Genomic DNA, 27,237 nt, shown 5'->3' with positions numbered 1-27,237 from the left:
TGGCCCAATATTGTTCCTCCTTCCAGAGATTGTGCAACTTGCCAAATACAATTAGCCCATATTTTAAAGTCATTCATGTTACAGAAACTTGTCCTTACAGAAATTTACAAACAACAACTTACAAGAAAAAGAAATTTACAAAAGTATGAATAACTTTCACTAATGAAATCCAAAATAAATCACTAATTTGCATTACTTAACATGCCCAGTTGAGCCTTGTGCTAGCAAAAACACAAATTGGCCATTCCCTAGGAACTCAACCAACACCAATTACATAGGTCCCTTGCATGTCCATTTTTGCAATAATTTCCAGATGTTTTTATATTGCTTTAAGATTACCAGCTTGCAACTTCAACAATTCACTTATTGACTTTAATACATTTCAAACTCTGCAAATCTCATTGTAGCTTTACTTAATAATTTCAAACAAGTTCTTGAACTTCCATCATTCCTAATCTTTTACTCCTTTACCAGCTTTCATCACTCCCTCACTACAATCCCTCTAAAGCTTAATAAACTCTAAGAACATTTTCCACCAAATGCAGAGCTTGCATTTGGGTAAGAGCATTCTAATTTATAGCACTAGAAAAAGAGTTTTCAAAATAAATGAATTTTAGAGCAGAACAACAGCGATTCCTTTGCTTGCAACTTCAGAAGCAGCTCTATTTCTATCTTTAATATCTCTATTTTCCCTTTTAGGGTTCTTTTGAAGACCCTGATCTGGAATTACATACTGACTTTATTTTTTTTGTGGGAATGAGACCCGCTCTCAAGGTCTCACAACTGGCTGTTATTAGATATACCGAGGACTCGGCCTGGAAGATTAGCTTGCCTTCAGAGTTCCAGGATTTCAAGGTTCTAGAGGTGAGTGGACTTGTGGTCGGTGCCTCTGCGGGGAATCGGTGTGTGGTGGGAGATGGAAGATCGAAAGCAGCAAACTGGCTACGTGCCTACAGACCAGAGTTCTTTGGCCATAGACCTCGTAAAAAGTGACAATGGACTTTTAACATTATAAATCAGCGAGTTGTTTGTTATGTCTCCCCTCTCGCTGTGAAACGGAGGCATCTCTTTTTTCCTTATTAGGGAGAGGGAGAGCACACCTGTGGTATATCGAATTACCGGGTGAACGAGCTGTCTTTGGGGTACTGCAAGTCTGTCCTTATTGATACTTTGCTGCACGTTTGAGTGCTCAGTGAGGGGCGCTGATGCTTTTTTACTGGTGGGGGGATTGTTGCTTTGCTGCTGCTTACACTTGAGAGGGGGAGCTTTGGGGTTCTAACATTTAATTGTCATTCATTCTCTGGGGCACTCCTTTTCATGGATGGTTGAAGAAAAAGAATTTCAGGATGTATATTGTATACATTCGACATTAAATGTACCTTTGAAACCTTTGAATATTTAACTTTACCTTTGCTTTGTATAATTAAGAGTTAAATATTCTGCTGCAAAATTCATTTATATTGAAAACTATTCTTTTTGGTGCTATAAACTAGAATGCAAAACCAGTCAATTACAAAAGATTATGATAACCAGAAAATTATGGAACACATCATAAACAAAGCATGAAAGTTAGCCAAGATCACAAATATCTAGTTAACAAAATGGGTGCTGTTAATAATTTTCAAATGTTCCATCCATATGCTAGCACATTGGCGGCTAAATGCCAAGCATGAACTGACATTCAAGTTTCTTCAAATACATGTACCCACTGAATAAATTTTAGACCAACAACATGCATACAATTATTGTTGACAACTCTTGATGTTTGTGAATAGGGCTATTGGAATGTTGCTTTGAGATTGGCTTTGTCACATGTAGATCAAAGCATACAGTAAAATGCATCATCCACCAAGATCACAGTCCAAGGATCAGCTGAGAGCAGTTTGCAAAAGTGGCCACGCTTCCGGTCCCAACATGGCATGTCCATAACTTACTACCCATAATGTTTTCGATATAAGCACCTAGAGGAAACCTACATGGTCAAAGGGAGAACTGTGAACCCCTTTAGTGGCTCCTGGCACAGTAATAGCATTACACTAACCACTACACCACCACATATGAAAGGGCAAATCCACTGAAGGAATAAGAGATGCATTAACCTTACAGATTTTGAACCTAATGCAAAAGAATTGTTTTTATTGGAGTCCTATTTCAGCTACTCATGCTGAACTTGACCCTAATTAGTTCAGCTTTCCTCAGATTAAAATCTGACAAAGTATTATTGATGCAGTGCACCAATGAGCATATAAAACTAATAGGGTCCTATTTCTCTCTGGAGGTCATATCACTGAAGAGGAAGGACACGGACAATTTCCAAGCTATTTTTATTGCAGGAATCAGACTGGAGTACTGTCACAGATTTGGATCCAAGTCAGCATCACCAGTCTTAGCAATTTCACAATTTAGCCATTGTCAGCTCAATTCTCATGACCTCTTTTGCCCAAATTGAGGACATGACCAAATCATAATAATCTAGTTTGGTTACCTGACTGCATTCATTCACTATGAATGATCTTTAATCTAAAAACTGGAGCCTTGGGTTTAGTTTCGCTTCATTAACATGAAATCTATACGCTGAGTATGTCAAAGTCAATTTTATTGGCTTATGCACAAGTATGCATATGCACAGAGGTAATGAAAAAACTTACTTGCGGTAATGTCACAGGCACATGACAGAAATAGCATTCATAAGGAAACAAAATTCTTGGGATATGCACTATATTCAATGATTAAGAGCAGAGATAACGGCATACAATGCAAAAGAAAACTACATCCTGCAATCAACTCAATTATTGGTAGTAAAGAGCATAGTAAGAAAACTGTAAAATGAGGCCCAAGTGAATGAACTCCACATTACACCTGCTACATCACAACTAGAGCAGAATTTAATTTCTGAGATATCATACTGAATGTAGTCTGCAGCTAGAAAGAAAAGGCTATGAAAAATTTAAATAATGCCTATAATTCTTAACTTTCTGTAATTTATGGTACAAGGATATGTACAAGATAATCTAATTAAATCTTAAGCATCCATCACAGGTAGACTGGTGTTGAAAGCAGCTTTTAGAGCATTGGCATTCAATCTGTGCATTGATTATAGAACTTGGGATGTTATGAGGCAGTTGTACAAGATGTTGAAGCCACATTGAGGAACACTTATTTTGGTCCCCCTGCTACAAACAACACCATTAAGCCGGAAAGAGTGCATAAAATACTTACAAGGATGTTGTCAGGACTCAAGGGACTGAGTTACCGAAAGAGGTTGAGCAGGTTCAGACCTTATTCACGAGAGAGTAGGAGAATGAGAAGTGATTGTATAGAGGTGTACAAAACCTTGAGGGGCATTGATGGGGTCAATGCACAGTCTACCCCCAGCAGGCTTGGGATCAAATAGTAGAGGACATATGGTTAAAGTGAATTGAGAGATTTACATGAACCTGGAGGGAGGAGCAACTTTTTCCATTTGGATGGTGGTCAGCATATAGAATGAGCTACCAGAGGAATCAGTTGAGGCAAGTACATTAAATTTTTCCTATCCATGTACCTGTCCAAGTACTTCTGAAATGTTTGAGGGATGTGGGCAAAATCCAGGCCTATGGCCTAGCTTTGTTGGGAATCTCAACACCACTGCTTCAGTCAAGAAAGCACAACAATGGCTCAACTCCGAGGAGATTGAGGCAAAACCCCCCACTCCATTCTCACCATCTTTAGTGGAGCACCAATGTGCTCTGCCCAGCTGCATCACCATCTGGTACAGGAATTGCAAGGCATCTGACAAGACCCTACAAAGGATTGTACAGACTGCTGTGACATTTACTGCAGTCTCTTCCACCCCTGCGAGATACTTACCAGGAACACTGTATGCAGGGCCCTTAGCATTAGCACTGTCAATGATCCCTCACATTTATCCTACAATCTTTGACCTTTGACACCCCTCATCGCCTCCCCCCCCCGCCCCCAGACAGAACATACCATAACATTAGGACAAGGACTGTTACAATGCGAACAGCTTCTTCCCCCACGCAGCGAGACTGCCATCACCCAAGTCCCACCACACTAATGTTAATGCACATTTTGTGTTAATATTACTTAAATGTTCAATGAGTTATATGTACTGTGTTGTGCACCTTGGTCCAGAGGAACATTGCTTTGTTTGGCAGTGTGCATGTAGACACTGAAAGAACAAACTTGAGCCCCAATCAGCCTGACTGTAGACACCCGGAACAATTTGGGTCAAGAGGCCTGTATAACTATCGATTTTCTTTGTGGTAGGTCAGGAACACTGCAATACTAAAAAGATCAATATTTTTGGAATAGTCAGCATAGCTGACAGCACAACACTGTAATAGCTCGGGGCTCAGAGTTCAATTATGATGCTGGCTTAAATAATTTGTAAGTCCAAACCGTGAGCATATGGGCTTCTTCCCACATTACAAAGACATACCAGTTATAGGTCGACTGGTCACTGTAAATTGTCCTGTGATTAGGCTAGGTTTAAATATTGGGTTGCTGGGGGGAGTGGCTCAATAGTCCAGAAGGTACAGCCTTTTAAGTCTTTACTTGAATTTCTAATTAAGGGTTTTATGATTTTACTATCTTCCTACCCTGGCCCCATTACTTTTTATGTCCACTCTTCAATTTACCTTTAAAGTTATTCAATGATCACATCAGCTTACTGAAGTTGTGAGCCACTGATTTAGGAAAACACAGCAGTTCTCATTGAGGGGACAGCAAAGGAAGGGATAAGCAGCTTCAAGTTCCTGGGTATCAACATCCTAGAAGATTATACTCTGGAACAACAATGATGCAATCACAAAGGCAGCACATCAGCAGCAATCTTAGAACCAAAAGGCTCAAGATGCAAACTAATTAAATTAGCTGTGCATTATTCCTTTACTTTGAATGTTTCAGAATACAGTAGTTTAGATAGATCTTTATCACCTTGTGATGTATCTAAGCGGTCCTCCAATGACAAATAAAGCTTCTAGTAAATATTGCCTCATTATGCGACAACTGACTAGAAGTTACTACTACATTTATTTGTAGTATCCTAATCCCCGGCACAGTCTGCAATACATTTTTCAAATAATTTCAATACAATCCAGTTTTTCCCTAAAGGCTAGAGAATTGCCCAATTGTCCTACCATTTAGTTGCTCCTCATACCTTCCCTTGGTAATTTTCACATTTCATTCCTTCATCTGTTGAGCCAAAATTCTGTGCTGATCTTGTTCTTCACTGTTGTCCTAACCTTTTCCACTCCTTTCATTCAAAAATTTAGTCTTTGTCACCTTGCAAAGACAAATCACTAGGTCAGCCATTCTTTGTTGGTGCTAGCATCTCAAATGCAAACAATGGATTCAGATTAATTGGGACACATCAGGACCAATACATTTGGCCCAATTAAGTGGCTGCCCAAATTAGCTGAACTTTCATGGAAATAGCTAAAAGGTAGAGTTTAGAGAGTGAGCAGTTTCAAGCTCCTGGGTGTCAGGATCTCTGAGGATCTAACCTGGTCCCAAGATATCGATGTAGTTATAAAGGCAAGACACAGCTATACTTTATTAGGAGTTTGAAGAGATTTGGCATGTCAACAAATACACTCAAAAACTTCTATAGCTGTACCATGGACAGCATTCTGACAGGCTGTGTCACGGTCAAGTACAGAGGGGCTACTGCACAGGACTGAAAGCAGCTGCAGAGGGTTGTAAATCTGGTCAGCTCCAACTTGGGCACTAGCCTACAAAGTACCCAGGACATCTTCAGGGAGCAGTGTCTCAGAAAGGCAGCATCCATTATTAAGGACTTCCAGCACCCAGGGCATGCCACTGTTTTCTCACTGTTACCATCAGGTAGGAGATACAGAAGCCTGAAGGCACACACTCAGTGATTCAGAAACATTTTCTTCCCCTCTACCATCTGATTCCTAAATGGACATTGAATCTTTGGACACTACCTCACTTTTTTTAAAAATATAAAATAAACAATATTTCTGTTAACCACAGAAACCACAGAAAAACTACAGCACAGAATCAGGCCTTTTGGCCCTTCTTGGCTGTGCCGAACCATTTTCTGCCTAGTCCCACTGACCTGCACACGGACCACATCCCTCCATACACCTCCCATCCATGTATCCCTCCAATTTATTCTTAAATGTTAAAAGAACCCGTATTTACCACCTTGTCTGGCAGCTCATTCCACACTCACACCACTCTCAAGAAGCCTCCCCTAATTTAGGCAGAACTCAGCATGGATTCCTTAAAGGAAAATCCTGCCTGACAAACCTATTGCAATTTTTTGAGGAAATTACCAGTAGGCTAGACAAGGGAGATGCAGTGGATGTTGTATATTTGGATTTTCAGAAGGCCTTTGACAAGGTGCTACACGAGGCTACTTAACAAGGTTAGAGCCCATGGAATTACGGGAAAGTTACATACGTGGATAGAGCATTGGCTGATTGGCAAGAAACAGAGTGGGAATAAAGGGATCCTGTTCTGGTTGGCTGCCGGTTACCAGTGGTGTTCCACAGGGGTCCGTGTTGGGGCCGCTTCTTTTTACATTGTACATCAACGATTTGGATTATGGAATAGATGGCTTTGTGGCTAAGTTTGCTGACGATACGAAGATAGGTGGAGGGGCCGGAAGTGCTGAGGAAATGGAGAGTCTGCAAAGAGACTTGGATAGATTGGAAGAATGGGCAAAGAAGTGGCAAATGAAATACAATGTTAGAAAGTGTACGGTTATGCACTTTGGCAGAAGAAATAAATGGGCAGACTATTATTTAAATGGGGAAAGAATTCAAAGTTCTAAGATGCAACGGGACTTGGGAGTCCTCCCTTAATGTTAACCTCCAGGTTGAGTCAGTAGTGAAGGCGGCGAATGCAATGTTGGCATTCATTTCTAGAGGAATAGAGTATCTATAAGGCGCTGGTGAGACCTCACTTGGAGTACTGTGGGCAGTTTTGGGCTCCTTATTTAAGAAAGGATGTGCTGACGTTGGAGAGGGTACAGAGAAGATTCACTAGAATGATTTCGGGAATGAGAGGGTTAACATATGAGGAACATTTGTCTGCTCTTGGACTGTATTCCTTGGAGTTTAGAAGAATGAGGGGAGACCTCAAACATTTCGAATGTTGAAAGGTATGGACAGAGTGGATGTGGTAAAGTTGTTTCCCATGATGGGGGAGTCTAGTACGAGCGGGCATGACTTAAGGATTGAAGGGCGCCCATTCAGAACAGAAATGTGAAGAAATTTTTTTTCGTCAGAGGGTGGTGAATCTATGGAATTTGTTGCCACGGGCAGCAGGGGAGGCCAAGTCATTGGGTGTATTTAAGGCAGAGATTGATAGGTATCTGAGTAGCCAGGGCATCAAAGGTTATGGTGAGAAGGTGGGAGAGTGGGACTAAATGGGAGAATGGATCAGCTCATGATAAAATAGCGGAGCAGACTCAATGGGCCAAATGGAAGACTTCTGCTCCTTTGTCCTGTGGTCTTATGGTCTAATGTTCCCTTTAAACTTTTCCCCTCTCACCCTTAACCTGTTTTTGCATGTTTTTTTAAAAAATCTATTCAATATGTATTCTGTAATTGACTTATTTTAATTATTTTTTCTGTTAGATTGTATTGCATTGAACTGCTGCTGCTAAATTAACAGATTTCACATCACATGACCTTAACTGAGCAATTATGTATTCAAATGAAATACAGAATAAATTGGAACACTACCAATAATTTACAATAAAACCATTAGCTCCTAATAGTTATCACGGGAGGAACTAATCCCCTTTATACTGCCGTGTTCTTTTGGATGATTATAAATGAACAAAATCAGAGCAGCCACCTACTGCAGATAATGGACTGCACTCATTGCCTTCCTGTACAAAGTCAAAATTTTTAAAAAGCATCCAGAATGACTGTTTGAATCGGCAACTGTTGGCCCAAATGGATAACATAACAAGCATGTGCAACGGCTTTTGTGCCACAGTGTCCAATGGACACAAAAGTGCACACAACTGATCATTGGGACAGGGAACTGTTGAACAGTTTCTCACTGGTAGGTGGCATAGTGTCCTAAAAATCTAAGGGAACCCCAGCTATTTTGTCGATTAGTTTTTGCTCTTTAAAAGTTGCCCCAAACAAGTGGCTGCCCCAATTAATCGATGGCCCAATGAACATAATCCACTGTATTCATGGCAGAGATTAATACTGCTTATAGTCATTATTTTTCCTTACTTTGACCTAATTGGCAATTGCCCCACTGTTGTACCATCCATGCTGCTCTGATGCTTCTTTCCTGCAGAACCTTTCTAGGTATCTATGCTTTCGATCACCTTTCAAATCTTTGGCACACTTAAAACACTTCTCCCCGCATCAAAAAGACACTAGTCTGCAATCAGATTTCTGAATGGTCTGTAAACATTACTTTTTCTTGTACTATTTTAACTTAACTTGTTTTGAGGCAGTACAGTGAAAGACAAAAATCTGATCATAGCACTTCAGACTTTTCTAAATCCTCGTTTAGGCCGATTTTGCGGAAAACTGAAAAGAGCAAATACACTTGAACAGAGGAGTCTTGATCGAAAACATTAACTGCCTCCTTAACCTGTGGAATGTTTCCATCATTGCTTTTGTGGTAAAGCCGTTAAGCACACCCTCAAATGTAAATATTGTTCAAGTAGAATTGATTTCTACTGAAGGAACCAATCCTTTCCCTCTGCCAACTGATTTCTAAATGGATATTGAACCCATGAACACTACCTCACTACTTTATTTCTTTTTTTTGCAATATATAATGTATATAACAAATATATATAAATACACACAAATTTTTTTTCCTCTATCATGTACACTCAGACCCTGCTTAATGCTGAGGATGCGTCCCTCAGAGGTGGAGCGCTATGTTTATCAGTGCTATGTGGGGTCATTATAATATTACATAAATAGACATGTGTACCTGATTTTTAATATCAAACCCAAGATGTGATATTTTTTGTATTCGTGGAGTAACAAGCACGTGAATAAGCCTAACTTGTGTATCAGTGGAGCAGCAGCAGGTAGTGGTTGCACCTTAGAGGCGGTGGGAGACAGATCAGGCTATGGGTTCTCCTCTAACTTTGGCTTCTTCTTCAAGTAGGTGTTGAGATTTGACTGCCTTTTCTTAAGGTTTCTCTCGTGAAGCGGTCTCAGTAGCGTGAAATCATGCCGAGAACACCCCTCTTTGCCTTATTGCATTGCTCCCAGTCAAGGTCATTATCAATGAACAGGCCCATGATCATGGTGATGCTAGTGCTGAGGAATTTTGTGGTGAGGTTTCTTACTGGTGTTTCCTCTTCTCCATCCATATCCTCAGGACGTGCTACTTTGCCAATTCTTGAAGCTCTTCGTTATTAAGGCTCGCACCATGAGAATGCAGTAACTCTTCAAGATCACCATCGTTAACATCCTCACGCCATATCACTTGTATTTTCACATCCATGCTAATGCTTTTCCCAGACATCTTAGATGTACTACCTTCACTGGAAGCTGCAGGCCATTTCCCAAACATTATGGGTGGGGAAAAAATGGAATAAATAGGCATGAGGTAATACGCGACTGGTTGCAAGTGTATGTAAAGCATTCTCATCAGCTGATTGAGTGTTTACTGTAACGGCGGCTGATCTTAAGTTTCAAGTATTGTTTAGAATGAATTTGTCATTTTAAAAATTTCATTAAATAATCACATTGCAATGAATCAGCACTATGGGGGATAATGCTATGCAGAATCTGAGTGTATTACATTCTACTGCTGCTGCAAAGTTAACGAATTTCACAACATATGCCAATGATGTTAAAACTGATTCTAAGGAACAATTGACAAAATATTAATCAGCAAACTGATATAATGTTCCCTTGGAGAAGCATAGTTGCTATTTTGACTTGATCTGACTTTTCAAGTCAAGCTACTGATCACTACAATGACCCATTAGATCAAACGGCTTAGTTTCATAGTTCGTTTCTGCAGTTAACTCCAATGTTCTATAATTGTCCATCAGCATCAAGTAGCTTAAAACCACAATTCAGGAGCATTCCTGAAGTACAATATAAAGAGCATCTGATAGGTTTGCTGGTTTGAACACTTCCGATAATGCTCTCCAAATCTACATCTCTGCAGCTAATTGATTTCAAACAACTACTGGTACTCTGAAAGATTGATTACAGTGTTCTGCAGTCCGGAACTTAAACAATATCAATAGCAGCTTTATACGAGCTAGCTATACTAAAAGCACTTCCCTGCAAATTATTTAAGAGCTTAATTCATCTGTGTCTATACTTCAAAAGAATAATCCCACATTAGCACTGTATTCCATCTGGACCAAGCAATGTACAATGAAAAATAAAGGACAATAAGTCAATTGTAAATTGCAGTGCAATAAGTATACATTGGAAATGAACCAAATCCCTTACCCCAATAGATATTTAATGAATTTTTTCCATCCTCAACACTCCTCCCAAGTAGCATGCCTGAAATTTTGAATGTAGTAGAGAGACACCTTTGAATTGTCAAGCACTGGGAATAAATGGGATTATAGGTATCAAGTTGTTGGTCAGACATGCCAGCTAAAGTACCTGTTTCTGCACATTATGACTTTGGTAAGAACAACCTTACAGGTCAACAGTTATCCACTATCTGCAAGCCTTCAAATGTCCTGGAAGGATCAGAAAATCCACAACTGTACTGCAAAGCACCATGCCCAGCAGAAGCCTCACTGTCAGCTCTGATGGGCATGCCACGCCACTTGAATATTCCATTCCAGACTCCCCACAAGGGCACCATCCAAGCTTCTATTAAACCAAACAACAGGAATTCTGCAGATGCTGGAAATTCAAGCAACACACATCAAAGTTGCTGGTGAACGCAGCAGGCCAAGCAGCACGGAAGAGGCTTCGCAGTAGTGAATTTAAACGCAAACAACAGGAATTCTGCAGATGCTGGAAATTCAAGCAACACATCAAATTCTATTAAACCAAGAGTTTTGCCAGGAAGAGGAAGCCATTTGCTGATTCAGTGGTTTACACCTGGTGTTTTGGTTCTTTCCCATATCTCAAAGATATGCAAGTCAATAATTTAATTGGGCAGTAAAGTAGACCTAGTGCGTAAATGTGCACTTATACACCCAAGAGCATTGATGGGAAAGTAGGGAGAAAAATTTGCAAGATGAATAGGCATTGCTCTGTGAACCAGCAGAAATTTGATGGGCTGAACAGGCTTCAACATTCAAAGGAGATAAAGATTGCTTTCAGAAGTAGTCACTCTCAAAAACAATTATTAGGATCCCAACCGCTCATAAAAACAAGTTAGGCTTTCTACTTCTGTTGGGGGGGGGGGGGGTCAAGGAAATAGGGCAAGATCTGTACCATGAAAATGAGTCCACCTCCCAACTCACTGTCTTTCAGTCTGAAGCCAACCATGGTTACACACAGGTAAACTGAAATCATTTATGGCGTTGTATGTAATAAATATCATTCAGAATATTGCAATGGATTTCCAATTTTAAGACAATCTCATTTTTGATTCAAGTCATTTCAGACCTACGAGCATTTCAATTCAACTACTAAACGCTTCACGCTCACTAAAGGAGCTGCAAACGAAAGTATGTTTTGAAAAAATTTCCAATGAATTGTCGGAATTTCTAAAATTGCATGTTGGCTACAGTTATTTTTAATCTAATCCAAGAAATTAGTATTGTTGCCTTTGAGCTGTTCTTCAAGTGGACGACTGCACATAAACAGCAAGTTGGAGAGAAAGTTACAAATCGAACGGTTGTAATTCACAATTACTGGCCCAATAAAAAGCAACTTACCATGAGATGTTATCACGAACAGGATAGCGAACTGAAAAGCAAGTAGTGAATCATGAAAACTTCCTCTGCATTAAACAGAGGCAGGCATTCATTATTTGGCTGCACTGCCGATTGCGACATTCTGTAAACCAAACCATTAAAACTCGCGGGACTGCTTTTGTGGATTAACTCAGCTATGCAGCACAAACAGCAAGTATTCACTTTTTTTCCCTCCCCAGACTGGTTGGAATGTTTAAGTCTTGGCAATACTCCTTCACTAAAAATCTGAGAACAATCCTGAAAGCTGTCTCTTAATTAACGTAGCAAAGCCGCTGAGCTGCACTTCAGATTCAAGCGAGTAACCGGGCCAAAATTCACCACCAGCGCTTTCGTCACTGAAATGGGAGTGTCGGATCTCCTTGGGATAAATTAACGTGAAACATTGCACAGCAAATCACTTTTCCAAAACCGCATCAGCAAGAATGCAGACGACAGCAAAATCATTCAAAAGTGCAAAATAGTTTTTAAATCAAGCCTTAATCACCCTGCACTCGCCAGTAAAGTTACAATTCCAAAGATGATTTCACCCCACAGACTCAGCAACGTATTTTTAGTGAACAGTAAACCAAAGGTACTGGGAGAGTTTCCAATTCGGGTTTATGTACAAACATACAAAATGCTAGGTGCAAATATATTTATATTGGTACTAAATTTTATCAGGGGAAATGTAAAATCAACACAAAACATGAACTATATTTACTCTGATAAAATACAACTCATTTCATACCAGCATTAACTACATTTGATACCAAACTACAGGTGTTAAAAAGGCACTTGTCCCGTGACCAGTGGGTTAAAGTAACACAGAAAAGACTGGAGGGCAGCTTCTATGGAAATGAATAAACAGTCGATGTTTCTGCCACATCTCTCAGGATGAGGCTTTCCTCTCCAGGACAGGTGTGCCCCAATGACCCGGAGAGCTATGCTGCATGGGGTCAGGGTTTTATGCTTTGGCTCTTGGTGGGGCCACCCATGCCAAACAGGTCAAAAGAGAAGAGGCCGGACTAAAAGTGATCGACCGGTCCTCCAGGTTCACAAGTTCAGCCAGCCAACAACCCAGACTGGTAAAATTGCTATGTCCTACTGCAACTGTATTAACAAGTCACACTGGGACATGCAACACTAACAGTAGTGAAAACAGAGGAAGCTATGACATGAAAGAAGTCCTTAACAGTGCATAATGAAGCTAATGGCAAGGAAGATATCTTCTCTATTAGAGAAATCAAACATCACATGAAATTGTCTTATGGTGTGTTGTTTAACCTGGAGTGGATTATGTCACCAAACACATTGGTGAATCGGCCCTGGTGCAATTTAGGTGAGTGAAATTTTAGACAGTATCTAAAATATGGTGGAAACAAGGCAGCTCAGAATGCATTGGAAATGTAGCAAGCATCTGCTGCAAGGTAGTACTGACTGGTTGATAACTTAAGTCCTGTGGAAATCTGGAGAACTGGATAAAGTTGAACTACAATAGTTAAATAAATGCTCAACTTAACCAAGTATCAATGACTTATCTTGTTCAGCAAAATGATTGAGGGAAAATAGTCAATCATCATCATTCATCCAGCCTCCAACTCCAGACCAGGACAGGTCAATTTAACAGGAGGTTAACAATGTTAGCTATTCCTCTCAACTATACCCCACCAGCATCCCCCACATCTTGCAAGGCAAATTATAACCACAGTTAAGATTTTCCTCATGCCCAAGAAAAAATGTCAAGATGTGGCAAGACTAAAAAAGTTAATTTGCATAATTACTAGACCATTTTGGGTTTCTGCTTATAATTTCACTGCTGTTTTATCTACTGGTTTATCAGTGTCAACACAAAGCACTTCTAAAATTCCTAAAGTGTTAATGATTCACTTTAAACTTTTCTCCAATTTTCAAACTTAACTTATTTACCACTTACTATAATAGTAAAATTTTAAAAATGCATTAACAGTCCAGTGTTCAAGTCTCTGCAAAGATACAAGCAGAATAACAAGTTTTAGAGGCAACTGGTGGGACCACATTTACAAAGAATAAGTACTTTCCACTTCTCTATTTGTTCCACAAAAAGTTTTAAAATTGGAATGGAATTTGAAATTTACATAATTCCTTCAAAATCTAATTTGTAGCTCTGCAAAAACAAAACTAACAGCTTTTGCCTCTATAGACCAAATCAACATGACAAGGTAGCTTGCTTGATTGGCACCCATCAACTGACATTTTCTTTCACCAACACAATGCAAATGTGCCACATGATCGCAAAAGAATCCATCAAACTAGCTATCTCCACCATCAAGGAGAAAGACATCAGGCACATAAGAACTTCATGGGTGCCCCTCAGGCCCATGGAAGGATCCTTCAAATTACTGGGTCTATAGCTTGAAACTACCCCCCCCCACACCCCAAAAGGAGGATTCATCTGAAGACAGCAAGGCAATGTCCTCTCCAAAAGGTTTAAAACAAGCTTCATCTCACAAACATTTGAAAATTACAATCTAGGACAATTTTGAAACATTTGAGCCATAATGTGTAATGCACTGATGAACTAATTTGGGATGCAAATGTCTTAATGGCAAAATAAGGGTCTCGGCCTGAAACATCGACTGTACCTCTTCCTAGAGATGCTGCCTGGCCTGCTGCGTTCACCAGCAACTTTCATGTGCGTTGCTTGAATTTCTAGCATCTGCAGAATTCCTGTTGTTTGCATTGAAAGTTAATTTGCCAGTTTTAATTGTTATGATAATTTGCTAAACAAACAAATGCAGCTATGGTAAATACAGTCTATGCTTTTCATTGTGATTCATACAAGTTTAACTTATCAGCACAAGTGAGGCATGTATGAACAAAATTAACTTCAGCTTTGAAAACCCTGGTGCACATCCACTACCTGTCATTAAGGGATATTTGTAGCAGCCCATTCCACATGATTGGAAAAGTTGGATCAAGGAGCAATTTTTAAAGAGTTAGACCTTGACTGAGGTTAAATAAAATATTTTAGGACCTTCACAGGCCTTTCAAGAAGCTTATTGCAGGGTCAATCAGACTAGCTCAGCAGCATAAGAATATGCCCAAATCAATGAAGGGCAACCTTTCCTTGCTGCAAACAAACTATCTACAGAAGCTTTGTTTGGAGGTACAACTGAACACCTTGAATTCAGGCTGCAGCTCCAGATAATGTATCTGCATACAACCATCTTGGATAAAGTTGTAGATTTAGGCAAGTAAAAGCAGCCATATTACCATGCATCAATCAGAAAAAAAATGTATCTTAACACCTACATTTGACTTTTTTTTAAAACTAGTGCCAAATTCCATACCAATCTGAATGGCCAGGGCACCATTAACAAGCTAACAGCTGCAACGATAACCATGGCTACTACAGTTATCTAGAGGCTGAATATTGTGGAGAAAGCTACTCACTTCTGACAATGCAAAGCCTTTCCTTTGTTGAAGGATTAATTCAACTTTTCACACAAATTAAAACAAACAGCATAAAGGGTTAACTTCTGCATGAATAAAGGCAGTGAAAATATTTCTTAGTTAAAGATTAATTTGCCTGAGAAGCAACTTGGATCCTCGCCAAGCAGCACACAAAATGTTGGAGGAACTCTGCAGGACAGGCAGCTTCTGAAGGAAAGAATACAGTCGCTTTTCCGGCTGAGACCCTTCATCAGGACTGGTGAAAAATTTTGCCAGTCCTGATGAAGGGTCTTGGCTGAAAGGTTGACTGTTCACTCTTTTCCATAGATGCTGCTTTGCCTGCTGAGTTCCTCCAGCATTTTGTGTGCGTTGCTCGGATTTCCAGCATCTGCAGGTTTTCTCTTGTTTGTGATTGGATCCTCTCCAATTTTCCTACCGCCACAACAGGTCAACAGTAGATGCCATTTCATTGGCTCTTCACTCAGCCCTGGACTATCCGGACAATGAAGATGCATACTTCAGGATGCTCTTCATGTGCCTACAGCTTAGAATTCAATATTATCATTCCCTCAAAACTAATCAATAAGCTCCAAGACCTCGGCCTCAAAAACACCTTGTGCAATTGGATCTTTGATTTCCTCACTTGCAAACCCCAGTCAGTTTGGATTGGCAAAGTTTAAAGGAAATTTATTATAAAAGTTCACCTATGTCATATACTACTGAGATTAATTTTCTTGCAGACAATCACAGTAAACACTAGAAACAATAGAATCAATGAAAGACCGCACCCAACAGGGTGGACAACAACCAACGTGCAAAAGAACGGCAAATATAAAAGATAATAATAATAAACAAGCAATACAGAACATGGGATGAAGAATCCCTGAAAGTGAGTCCATTCAGTGAGACCAATTTAGTGGTGGGGCAAGTGAAGTTGAAGGTCATCCCCACTGGTTCAAGAGTCTGATGGTTAAGGGGCAATAACTGTTTCTGAACTTCATGGAGTGGATCCTGAGGCTCTTGTACCTTCTTTCTGATGGCAGCAGTGAGAGCGTGGCCTGGATGGTGAGGATCCCTGATGATGTATTCCTGTGGCAGTGCTCCATTTAGATGTGCTCAATAGTGGGGAGGGCCTTACTTGTCAGAGACTGGGTCATATCCACTACTTTTTGTAGGCTTTTCCCCATACAAGGGCAGTGGTGCTTCCATACCAAGCTGTTCTGCAACCAATGTACTCTCCACACACATCTATGATCTATAGACGTTTGTCAAAGTTTTAGACAACATAACCATCTAACAATTACAGCATGGAAACAGGCCATCTCAGTCCTTCCAGTCCATGCTGAACGCTTACTCTCACCTAGTCCCACCGACCTGCACTCAGCCCATAACCCTCCATTCCTTTCCTGTCCATACAGCTATCCAATTTTACTTTAAATGACAATATCGAATCTGCCTCTACCACTTCTGCTGGAAACTCATTCCACATAGCTACCACTCTCTGAGTAAAGAAGTTCCCCCTCATGTTACTAATAACCTCTAACTTAAATATACCCGGACACTTGGCTTCCACAGCTGCCTGTGGCAACGATTTCCATAGAGTCACCACTCTCTGGTAAAGAAATTCCTTCTTATCTCATTCTAAATGGACATCCCTCTATTCTAAGGCTGTGGCCTCTGGTCCTAGTCTCCATTAGAGGAATTTCCTCTCCACGTGCTTTCTTTCTAGGCCTTTCAACATTTGAAAGGTTTTAGTGAGATTCCTCTCATTTTTCTGAATTCCAGTCATTAGAGGCCCAGAGCCATCAAACACTCAAGTGATAAGCCTTACAAACTGCTCACAATACTCCAAGTGAGGCCTTCTCAGCGCCTTATAAACCCTCAAGATACGTCCTTGCTTTTATGTTCTAGTCCTTTCGAAATGAATGCTAACATTGCATTTGCCTTCTTTACCACCGACCCAACCTGCAAATTAATCTTTAGGGAATCCTGCATGAGGGCTCCCAAGTCCCTTTGCACCTAGGTTTTTGAAGTTTCTCTCCATTTAGAAAATCTACACTTTTATTTCTTCTACCAAAATGCATGACCATAGGCTTCTTAACAAAGTATTCCATCTGCCACTTCTTTTGCCCATTCTGCTTCATCAACACTACCTGCTCCTCCACTTATCTTTGTATCATCTGCAAACTTGGCCACAAAGCCATCAATTCAGTCATACAAATCATTGACATATAATATGAAAATAAGCGGTCCCAACACCAATCCCTGTGAAACATCACTATTCACCGGCAGCCAGCCAGAAAAGGCTCTCTTTATTCCCACACTCTGCCTCTTGCCAATCAGCCAATGTTCTACCCATGCTACTATCTTTGCTGAAATACTGTGGGCTCTTAACTTGTTAAGCAACCTCATGTGCAACACCTTGTCAAGGGCCTTCTGAAAATCCAAGTACACAACATACATTGATTCTCCTTTGTCTATCCTATTTGTTATTTCTTCAAAGAATTTCAACAGATCTGTCAGGCAATATTTTCCCTTAATGAAACCATGCTGATTATGGCCCATTTTATCACGTGCCTCCAAATACCCCAAAACTCCATCTTTAAAAATCGACTCCAAGAACTTCCCAGCCACTGTGGTCAGACTAACTGACCAATGATTTCCTTTCTTCTATCTTCTAGAAACATAGAAACATAGAAAATAGGTGCAGGAGTAGGCCATTCGGCCCTTTGAGCCTGCACCGCCATTCAGTATGATCATGGCTGATCATCAACATGCTGAATCTAATTTTTAAGTAGAGGCATGCCATACTTTTTTGTAATGGTACTTACCCAGGACAGATCCTCTAAAATAACATCAAATTTAAAGTTGCTGACCATGTCTACCTCTGATGCACTCCCCTCCCAAATGAAGACTGGCTTAAGGACCTCCATTTTCCTCCTGAAGTCAATAATCAGCTGAGTGCACGGTTGTTGTGACATCACTCAGTCGGATTTTTAAACTCCCTTCTATATGCTGATTTGTCTCCAGCCTTGATTTAACCAAAACCAATAGTATCAGCAAATTAAGTATGCCTTTGGAGTAGTGTTTGTAAGTATAGAGTGAAAAGAGCAGGGCTAAGCACACAGACTTGCATTGCACCTGTGCTGAGGTGGATTCTGGAGACGTTGTCAATCTGAACTGACTGGGTTCTGCAAGCGAGGAAATTGAGGATTCAGTTGCACAAGGAGATATTAAGGCCTAAAACTTGAAGCTTATTGATTAGTTTTGAGAGAATGATAGTATTGAATGCCAAGCTGTAGTCGAGAGCATCCTGATGTATGCATCCTTGATGTCCAGATGTTCCAGGATTGAGTGAAGAGTCAATGAAATTGCATCTGCTGTTGACCTGTCGTGACAGTAGGCAAATTGGAGTCGATCCAAGTCGCTTTTCAGTCAGGAGTTGATGTTTCATCACCAAACTCTCAAAGCACTTCAAGTGGATCTAAGTGCTACTGGACAATAGTCAGTGAGGTAGGTGACCATGTTTTTCTTATGCACCAGTATAACTGAAGCCTTCTTGATGCAGCGGGTACCTCAGACTGCCGAAGCAAGATATTGAAGATCTCAGCGAACACTCCAGCCAGTTGATCAGCATAGTCTTTAGTACCTGGCCAGGTTCCCTGCCTGGGCTAGATAATTTCCGTGGGCTCACCCTACCGAATGATGCTCTCATGTCGGCCACAGAGATTAAAAATCAGAGTCACCAGGGACTGAGAGCTCTTGAAGTTGCTTCCACATCTTGATGGTCAAAGCCAGCATAAAAAACATCAAGATCATCTGGAATCAGGTGATAGCATTCAAGTTCTGCCACAAGTGTCAAGCATCCTTCTGTGAATCAGGTTTGGTCCAGAATTGCCATTTCACATGTGAAATGGTTGTCCTGAGATCGTATCAGGACCTCTTGTATTTAACTTGGTTGCCAGAACTGAATGGCACTGATCTGGCCCTCAGCAGTTTGCAGATCTCAGTGTTCATCCAGGGCTTCTGGTTGGGGAAGATTCTGAACGAGTTTGTGGGGACACACTCCCACAACTTTTTATAAAATCCATGACAACCATGGTGTATTCATTCAGATCCTTTGAGTCCTTGAACACGGCCCAGTCTACCAATTCAAAGCAATCCTGTAGCCACCCCTCGGCCTCTTGTGACCTCTTTGCTGTCCTTGCTCTTTGGCCTCTACGTGCAGGTAGGAGGAAGACAGCTAAATCAACAGATTTCCCAAAATGTGGTCTAGGCCTGGAATGGCAGGCAGTCCTAATCATATTGTAACAGAAGTTGAGTGTGTTGGGACCCCTGGTGCTGCAGGTGACATGTTGATGATAATTGGGCAGAGTTTTCTTCAAACAAGCCTCAGTGACGTCCTCGACAATGATTTTGAAAGGCATAAAGGAAGGGATTTTCTTCTTTGCTAATTGCAATATTTAATACTTTGAGTGCTTGTTTGACATCTACTTTTGACAGTATGTAAACTGTGGTCAGCATTACAATGGAGAACCCTCTTGGCAAGTAAAATAGTCAGCACTTATTCACTGGATGTTCCAGGTTGGAGGACAAAGATTCCAACAATACTGCTGCAACAACTCCTGCACAATCACAGGTGCACCACAAAGCTGTGTGCTTAGCCCCGTTCTACTCAATTTATGCCTGTGAGACTAAGCACAGCTCCAATGCCATATTTAAGTTGACGACAACACTACTGGCATTGGCCGAATCAAAGGTGGTGACAAATCAGCATATAGGAGGTGATAAAGTTTAAAGGAAAAGGGGCCTCTCAAGATTCCTGTAAACAATGGATTCAGTGCTGACTATGTCTGTGACTGCAGTGTGTTTGAATAATGTCTCACAGCTGCCTTCTTTGGAGCAAGATAAGGCTTAAAGTTTGCCCAGATCCACATCAGATGTCTCTGGGTTTTTCACACCTTTTGATTTTGACAAAAGGCAGTGCCTGATGGAAATTGGACAGAACATTCCTATTTTGATTAAAGCATAAATTTGACAGATGCTCTTATATTTGTAATTAATTTGTGGCTACAGCAAACCAGGTAGGACATTCTTTTCTTTAATTAAGGTGGCTGGAGTGTCTAACAAATTGATTGTACTTTTGAATCAATAGTCCATTGACTTGGCTGGAATAGTTGTCAAACTGATTGTTCTTTTGTATCAGTGGCCTTATAACTTCTGACATTGGCAGTGAACTTGTAGAACCGCCAGGGAGATAAGACAGGGTCTCTCCCTGATGTCGGGTCTAAGTTCACTTGCCAGCTGAGCTTGAAGAAATAAACGGGTGAAAAGATAAGTAACAATCTTTTTGTGCTGTCTTTATTTGATCTAGCGAAGTTACATTTACAGAGCGAGATTGAAAATCTGGCTCAGTGGTACCACAAACTCTCACTGAATGTCAATAAGACCAAGGAGCAGAATACTGACTTCAGAAGGAGGAAACCAGAGGTACATGAACCAGTCCTCATCAGGGGATCAGAGGTGGAGAGGGTCAGCAAGTTTAAATTCCTCAGTGTCATTATTTCCAGAGGATCTGTCCTGGGTCCGGCATGCAAATGCTATTAAGAAAGCACTGCAGAGCCTCCCCCCAAATTTTTTTTTAAAAAAAAAAGTCTGCAAAAATTTGGCATGTCATCTAAAACTTAACAAACATTTATTGAAGTATGGTGGCATGAACATAGACTGGTTGCTTCATGGCCTGGTATGGAAAGGCCAATGCCCTTGAACAGACAAGCCTACAAAAAGATATAGTAGATATGGCCCAGTCCATTATGGGTAAAGCCCTCCTCCCCGCCCGCCCCCCACCATTGAGCGCATCTACATGGAGCTGTAACTGTAGCCATCAAGGATCCCTACTATCCATGCCATGCTCTACTCACGGCTGCCATCAGGGTGGTGGTAGTAGAGGTGACTCAAGATGCACAGCACCAGGTTATTACCCCTTAACCATCAGCCTCTCGAACCAGCAGGGTTAGCTTCACTCAACTCAACGCTGAACTGTTCTCACATCATATGGACTAACTTTCAAGGGTTCTTCATCTCACGTTTGATATTTATTGCTCATTCATTATTATTTTTTCATCTCTTTGCATTTGCATAGTTTGTTTCTTTTGCACTTTGGTTGTTTATCCATCTTGTGTGCAGTCTTTCATTATTCTTGTGTTTCTTTGTAATTACTATGAATGCCTACAAGAAAATAAATTTCAGTGTTGTATATGGTGACATGCACAATTTGATACACAATTTACAATGAACCTTGAACTATCACATGTACAGTGAAATGTGTTGTTTGTGTTAACAATCACCATCCAAGGATGTGCTGTGGTCACTCCCCAAGTGTCACCATGCCCAAGACCTGCCAACCCTAACCCATACAATTATTTCAAATGCTGAAGGAAATCAGAGCACTGAGGGGAAACCCATGTTGTCATGGGAACAATATACCAACTCCTTACAGAGAGGAGCAGGAACTGAACCCCGATCTTTTAGATCACACTTCAAACATTAGGCCAATCACTTTCTACCATGACACCCCATATTCTGAATGCAAGTCCATTAGTAGTATCTGATTCAGAGCAATACAACACAGATACAACCATTTGGCCCACATACCCAGTCCTAATTCCTCCTGTTTTCATGTCATCTGCAAACTTACTGATCAAGCCTTATGCATCCACATCAAAATCATTTAAATAACAAATAGAGAACCCAACTCTGACCCCTGCAGCACACGTCATGTGCCTCCATTTCATGAAACAACCTTCAACCACCATTCTTTGCTTCCTACCTCCAAAACAATTTTGAATTCGGCTGATAGCACTTCCTGGATTCCATGGGACCTAACCTTCCAGACCATCTTGCATGTGGGTCCTTGAAGGCCAAAGGGAAACCCTCCACTCCCCGACCATCATCTACCTCGAAGCTCTGCAGTGAACCCAGGGTAACAAATATAAATGGGATAGATAATAATTTAAACTCTACAGCCCACAAGGCTTTAGAAACTGTTGGATACAAGCAATAATAAATACGATGGAAATTACTCTAATCATGGTTGACATTATATTTTCACATTCTCCTCCACACTCACTACAAAGTAGCAGAGACCATGAGGTCCCTATTGAGGAATACTGAAGTAGATATGGCGGGTTCACTTGGGCAGCACCCAATAATGGCAGGATAATGCCTTCCTTGCTTGCAGCATCAGCTTTGGAGAAAGTAGGACCTTTAAGACAGAGACAATGAAACAAAGACAGATCTCTTACCAGTCACTTGCAAACACTGAGCAAAATCGTATAGAACATCTGTGCCATACCCAGAGTAAAGAATTCTACAACATGAAACAGAAATCTACAGCCCATTTACAGGCCCTTCCGTCCACGATATTGTGCCAACCAAGTAACCTACTCTAGAAACTGCCTAGAATTTCCATGCCACGTAGCTTTCTATTTTTCTAAGCTCCACGTACCTCTCCAAGGGTCTCTTAAATGACCCTACTGTATCCACTTCCATCACCATTGCTGGCAGTGCATTCCATACACCCACCACTGTGTGAAGAACTTACCCCTGACATTCCCTCTGTACCTACTTCCAAGCATCTTAAAACTATGCCCCTTGTGTTAGCCATTTCAGCCCTTGGAAAAAGCCTCTGGCTATCCACATGATCAATGCCTCTCATCTTATACACCTCCATGAGGTCACCTGTCATCCTTCGTCACTCCGAGAAAAGGCCAAGTTCACTCAACCTTTTCTCACAAGGCACCCTCTCCGATCCAGGCAACATCCCTTTAAATCTCCTCTGTACTCTTTCTATAGTATCCACATCCTTCCTATAGTGAGGTGACCAGAACTTAACACAGTATTCCATGTGTGGTCTGGCCAAGGTCTTAAATAGCTACAACATTACCTCACGGCTCTTTAACTCAATCCCAGTGTTGGTAAATGCCAATATACCATATGCCTTCTTAACAACACAGCAGCAGCTTTGAGTGTCCTATGGACGTGGACTCCAAGATCTCTCTGATCCTCCGCACTGCCAAGAGCCTTGCTATTAATGCTATATTCTGTCTTCAAATGTAATACTATGTTTGAAGCACCTTCTCCCCTTGTAAATGGGAGAACTAAAAGGATGTAAATATGCTTGAGTCAAATTACAGACAATATCACCAAAAATACTTGGAATTGTTTAAGATCAAATATAATATACATCATCTAAGAAGAAAAATTGCAAGGTGAACTGGCACCTATCATCCTAGTCACTCCTATCTCCAGTGTTACATATTATTTGCAAAAGATACTGCAGTAATACATTCAAGACTTCACTTAACAGCAGACTCACCAAAAGAAAATGTGACCGTTATTCTAAAAAAGGACAAAAAACACTATTTGTAGGCTCCCCTCCAAGGCAATATCAGAACTTGGAAATCTGCCCTTGAGCCAGAATTCAAATATAGCAATAGCCTCACCCAATAGAATTGTGGGAGGGTCACAAACACCCATGTCCAGTGGATGGCTCACCACCCCATTCACAATAGGGAATAATAAATGCCAAGCTTCCAAAAAAATACCCAACCCCATAAAACTAAATCTTACTTACATGCACAATTTTGAAAGTGGATTTTGGCTGTGCATTTGCCAGGCAAGATATTAAATTCTTAATTAGATGAGGTACAATTTTCTAATCTATTTCTTGTATTTGAGAAAAATAGTTTCAACTCTAACATTGAGGTATGGTTTCAAGGAAAGCCAACAGTATCTGAAATACATCTTATGGAAATGTTCGTTTAATGAAATTCAATAAAAAATAAATTATAAAAGCTATGCATGTACTTGAAACAGAAGTTAAACAGTTCATCTGAGGACTTAGATTTAGAGAATGGAGCAAGTGGAAATAGATCACAAGATAGTATTCAATATGCAACAGACCCATGGACAAATCAGTGCAGGATTTCAAAAAAAAGTTCAAGATGAATTAAGTTACCAAATGTGATCCAAGAAATTGGATCAAGTCTACATGGACTTCAGTAAGGCCTTTGACAAGGTCCCACATGGGAGATTAGTTAGGAAAATTCAGTCGATAGGTATACATGGAGAGGTGGTAAACTGGATTAGACATTGGCTCAATGGAAGAAGCCGAAGAGTGGTAGTAGAGAATTGCTTCTCTGAGTGGAGGCCTGGGACTAGTGGTGTGCTACAGGGATCAGTGCTGGATCTATTGTTATTTGTCATCTATATCAATGATCTGGATGATAATGTGGTAAATTGGATCAGCAAATTTGCTGATGATACCAAGATTGGAGGTGTAGTGGACAGCGAGGAAGGTTTTCAAAGCTTGCAGAGGGACTTGGACCAGCTGGAAAAATGGGCTGAAAAATGGCAGATGGAGTTTAATACAGACAAGTGTGAGGTATTGCACTTTGGAAGGACAAACCAAGGTAGAACATACAGGGTAAACAGTAAGGCACTAAGGAGTGCAATAGAACAGACGGATCTGGGAATACAGATAAAAAAAATTCCCTAAAAGTGGCGTCACAGGTAGATAGGGTCATAAGGAGAGCTTTTGGTACATTGGCCTTTATTAATCAAAGTATTGAGTACAAGAGCTGCAATGTTATGATGAGGTTGTATAAGGCATTGGTGAGGCTGAATCTGGAGTATTGTGTTCAGTTTTGGTCACCAAATTACAGGAAGGTTATTAATTATGTTGAAAGAGTGCAGAGAAGGTTTACAAGGATGTTGCCGGGACTTGAGAAACTCAGGTACAGAGAAAGGTTGAATAGGTTAAGACTTTATTCCCTGGAGCATAGAAGAATGAAGGGAGATATGATGGAGGTATATAAAATTATGATGGGTATAGATAGAGCAAATGCAAGCAGGTTTTTCCCCCCACTGAGGCAAGGGGAGAAAAAAAAACCAGAGGACATGGGTTAAGGGTGAGGGGGGAAAAGTTTAAAGGGTACATTGAGGGGGGCTTCTTCACACAGAGTGGTGGGAGTATGGAATAAGCTGCCAAACGAGGTGGTAAATGCGGGTTCTTTTTTAACATTTAAGAATAAATTGGACAGATCCATGGATGGGAGGTCTATGGAGGGATATGGTCCGTGTGCAGGTCAGTGGGACTAGGCAGAAAATAGTTCAGCACAGCCAAGAAGGGCCAAAAGGCCTGTTTCTGTGCAGTAGTTTTTCTATGGTTTCTAAATTAAAATGGTGGAACTCGAGAATACACAGTCCTGAATAGATTAGGCATTTATGGAGTGCTTTGAAGGGGGAAGACAAGATATTTCAGATGTGCAATCAAACTGAAAATGAGGATAGTATTAGAGGAACTGAATGACTGATGCAAGTGAACTTAAGTTCGTAAGATATTGGAAGTGTTAGATCCGAATTTTTAAAAATCAGTTTCTTCAGGAGTCAAAAAATGAGGTGTAAAACATATTCCTTACAATCATTTAAGTGTTACAAGAACAAAACAAGAAAAAGGAGAGAGAAAAATCAAAAGCCAGAGCCTAGAGGCAGGGAGTGGGGAGTGTGGGGAAGAACAGATGGAAGACAGATGGGTAGAGACTGAACCAACATGGCTGTGCCCTCTCGTACCACATTGCTGATGACAGTAAATTCCACTGCTTGAATTAACCAATAAGATAACCCCCAATCAAGTAATGCATTACCCACCATAAAGATAAAGGCAACTGCAACTAATAAAAACATACTGAACAATTACATGCATATACATAATTACATAAAAATACAAACAAGCACAAGTTAACTTACCAGTAACATTTATACAGTCCAATCCAAAAGAAGCTTAAATAGAGAATTGCAAAGCTCAGGGGTGTCTACAAATAGTTTTGCAAAGTGAACTGTGAATGCAAAAGTTCTAGAATAAGAACCAGAGTTGTATGTCACAGAAATCGGCTCTTCAGTACACTATGCCCATGCCAAATTATGAATGAGAGATTCATCTCAGCATAAGCATATAAAGCAGCTACACACCTACTTCAAGAAGGTTTCAATTATAACAGTGGCAAAGAATGTAGTAACCTGTCTCAATGACCATCATCCAGTAGCACTTACATCCACAGTGATGACGTGCTTTGAGAGGTTCATAACGAAACATATCAACTCCTGCCTGAGAGACTTGGATCCTTTCCACTTTGCATACTGGAGCAACAGGTCCAAAGCAGATGCCACTTCACTGGCCCTCAACTTGACCATGGAACATCTGGATAGGAAACATTAGGATGCTCTTAACTACAGCTCAGTATTCATTCTCATCCCCACAAAACTAACCAATAGTTCCTAAGAACTTGGGCTCAATACCACCCAGTGCAATTGAATCCTTGATTTCCTCTTGCAGACCCTAGTTAGTTTGGCTTGGCAACAACATCTCCTCCACAATCTGTCAGTACAGGAGCACAAGTTTGTGCTTAGCCCCCTGCTCTACTCACTTTACATCTATGACTGTGTGGCTGAGCACAGCTCAAAAGCTATATTCAAGTTTATTGATGACACCACTATCATAGACCAAAATCAAAGTTGGTGATGAATCAGCATATAGGCAGGAGACTGAAAATCAGGCTGAGTAGTGCCTCAACAACAATCTCTCACCCAATGGCAGCAGAATCACGGAGCTGATTATTGACTTCAGGGGGAGGAAACCAGAGATCCACGAGCCAGTCCTCATTGGAGTATTAGAGGTGAGCAACTCTTATTATTTTGGAGGACCTGTCCTGGGCCCAGCATGCAAATACAATTACAAAGAAAGCATGGCAGCACCTCTACCTCCTTAGGAGTTAGCGAAGAATCAGCAAGACATCTAAAACTTTGGCAAACTTCATTAGATGTGTGGTGGAGAGTATACGTACTGACTGGCTGCATCACAGCCTGGTATGGAAAACACCAATGCCCTT

General features: G+C 40.7%; 1 protein-coding gene across 4 annotated transcripts in view; it reads right to left on the bottom strand.

Moving 5' to 3' along the window:
- Positions 1 to 27,237, bottom strand: part of mtus1b (microtubule associated tumor suppressor 1b) — a 166,078-nt gene that overhangs the window by 120,304 nt on the left and 18,537 nt on the right. The window contains exon 1 of one of the 4 annotated variants that reach the window (XM_063043035.1): positions 11,840 to 12,402. The exons of the other annotated variants lie outside the window; for them this stretch is intronic. The gene's annotated coding sequence lies outside the window, so the exon portion shown is untranslated. Of the gene's footprint in view, positions 1 to 11,839; positions 12,403 to 27,237 lie in introns of those variants that run through there. 4 annotated transcript variants of the gene reach the window in all.

Source organism: Mobula hypostoma, chromosome 3 (genome assembly GCF_963921235.1).
Source record: "Mobula hypostoma chromosome 3, sMobHyp1.1, whole genome shotgun sequence".
In the NCBI taxonomy this organism is placed as follows: Eukaryota; Metazoa; Chordata; class Chondrichthyes; order Myliobatiformes; family Myliobatidae; genus Mobula; species Mobula hypostoma.
This window is presented reverse-complemented; position numbering and strand designations above follow the sequence as displayed.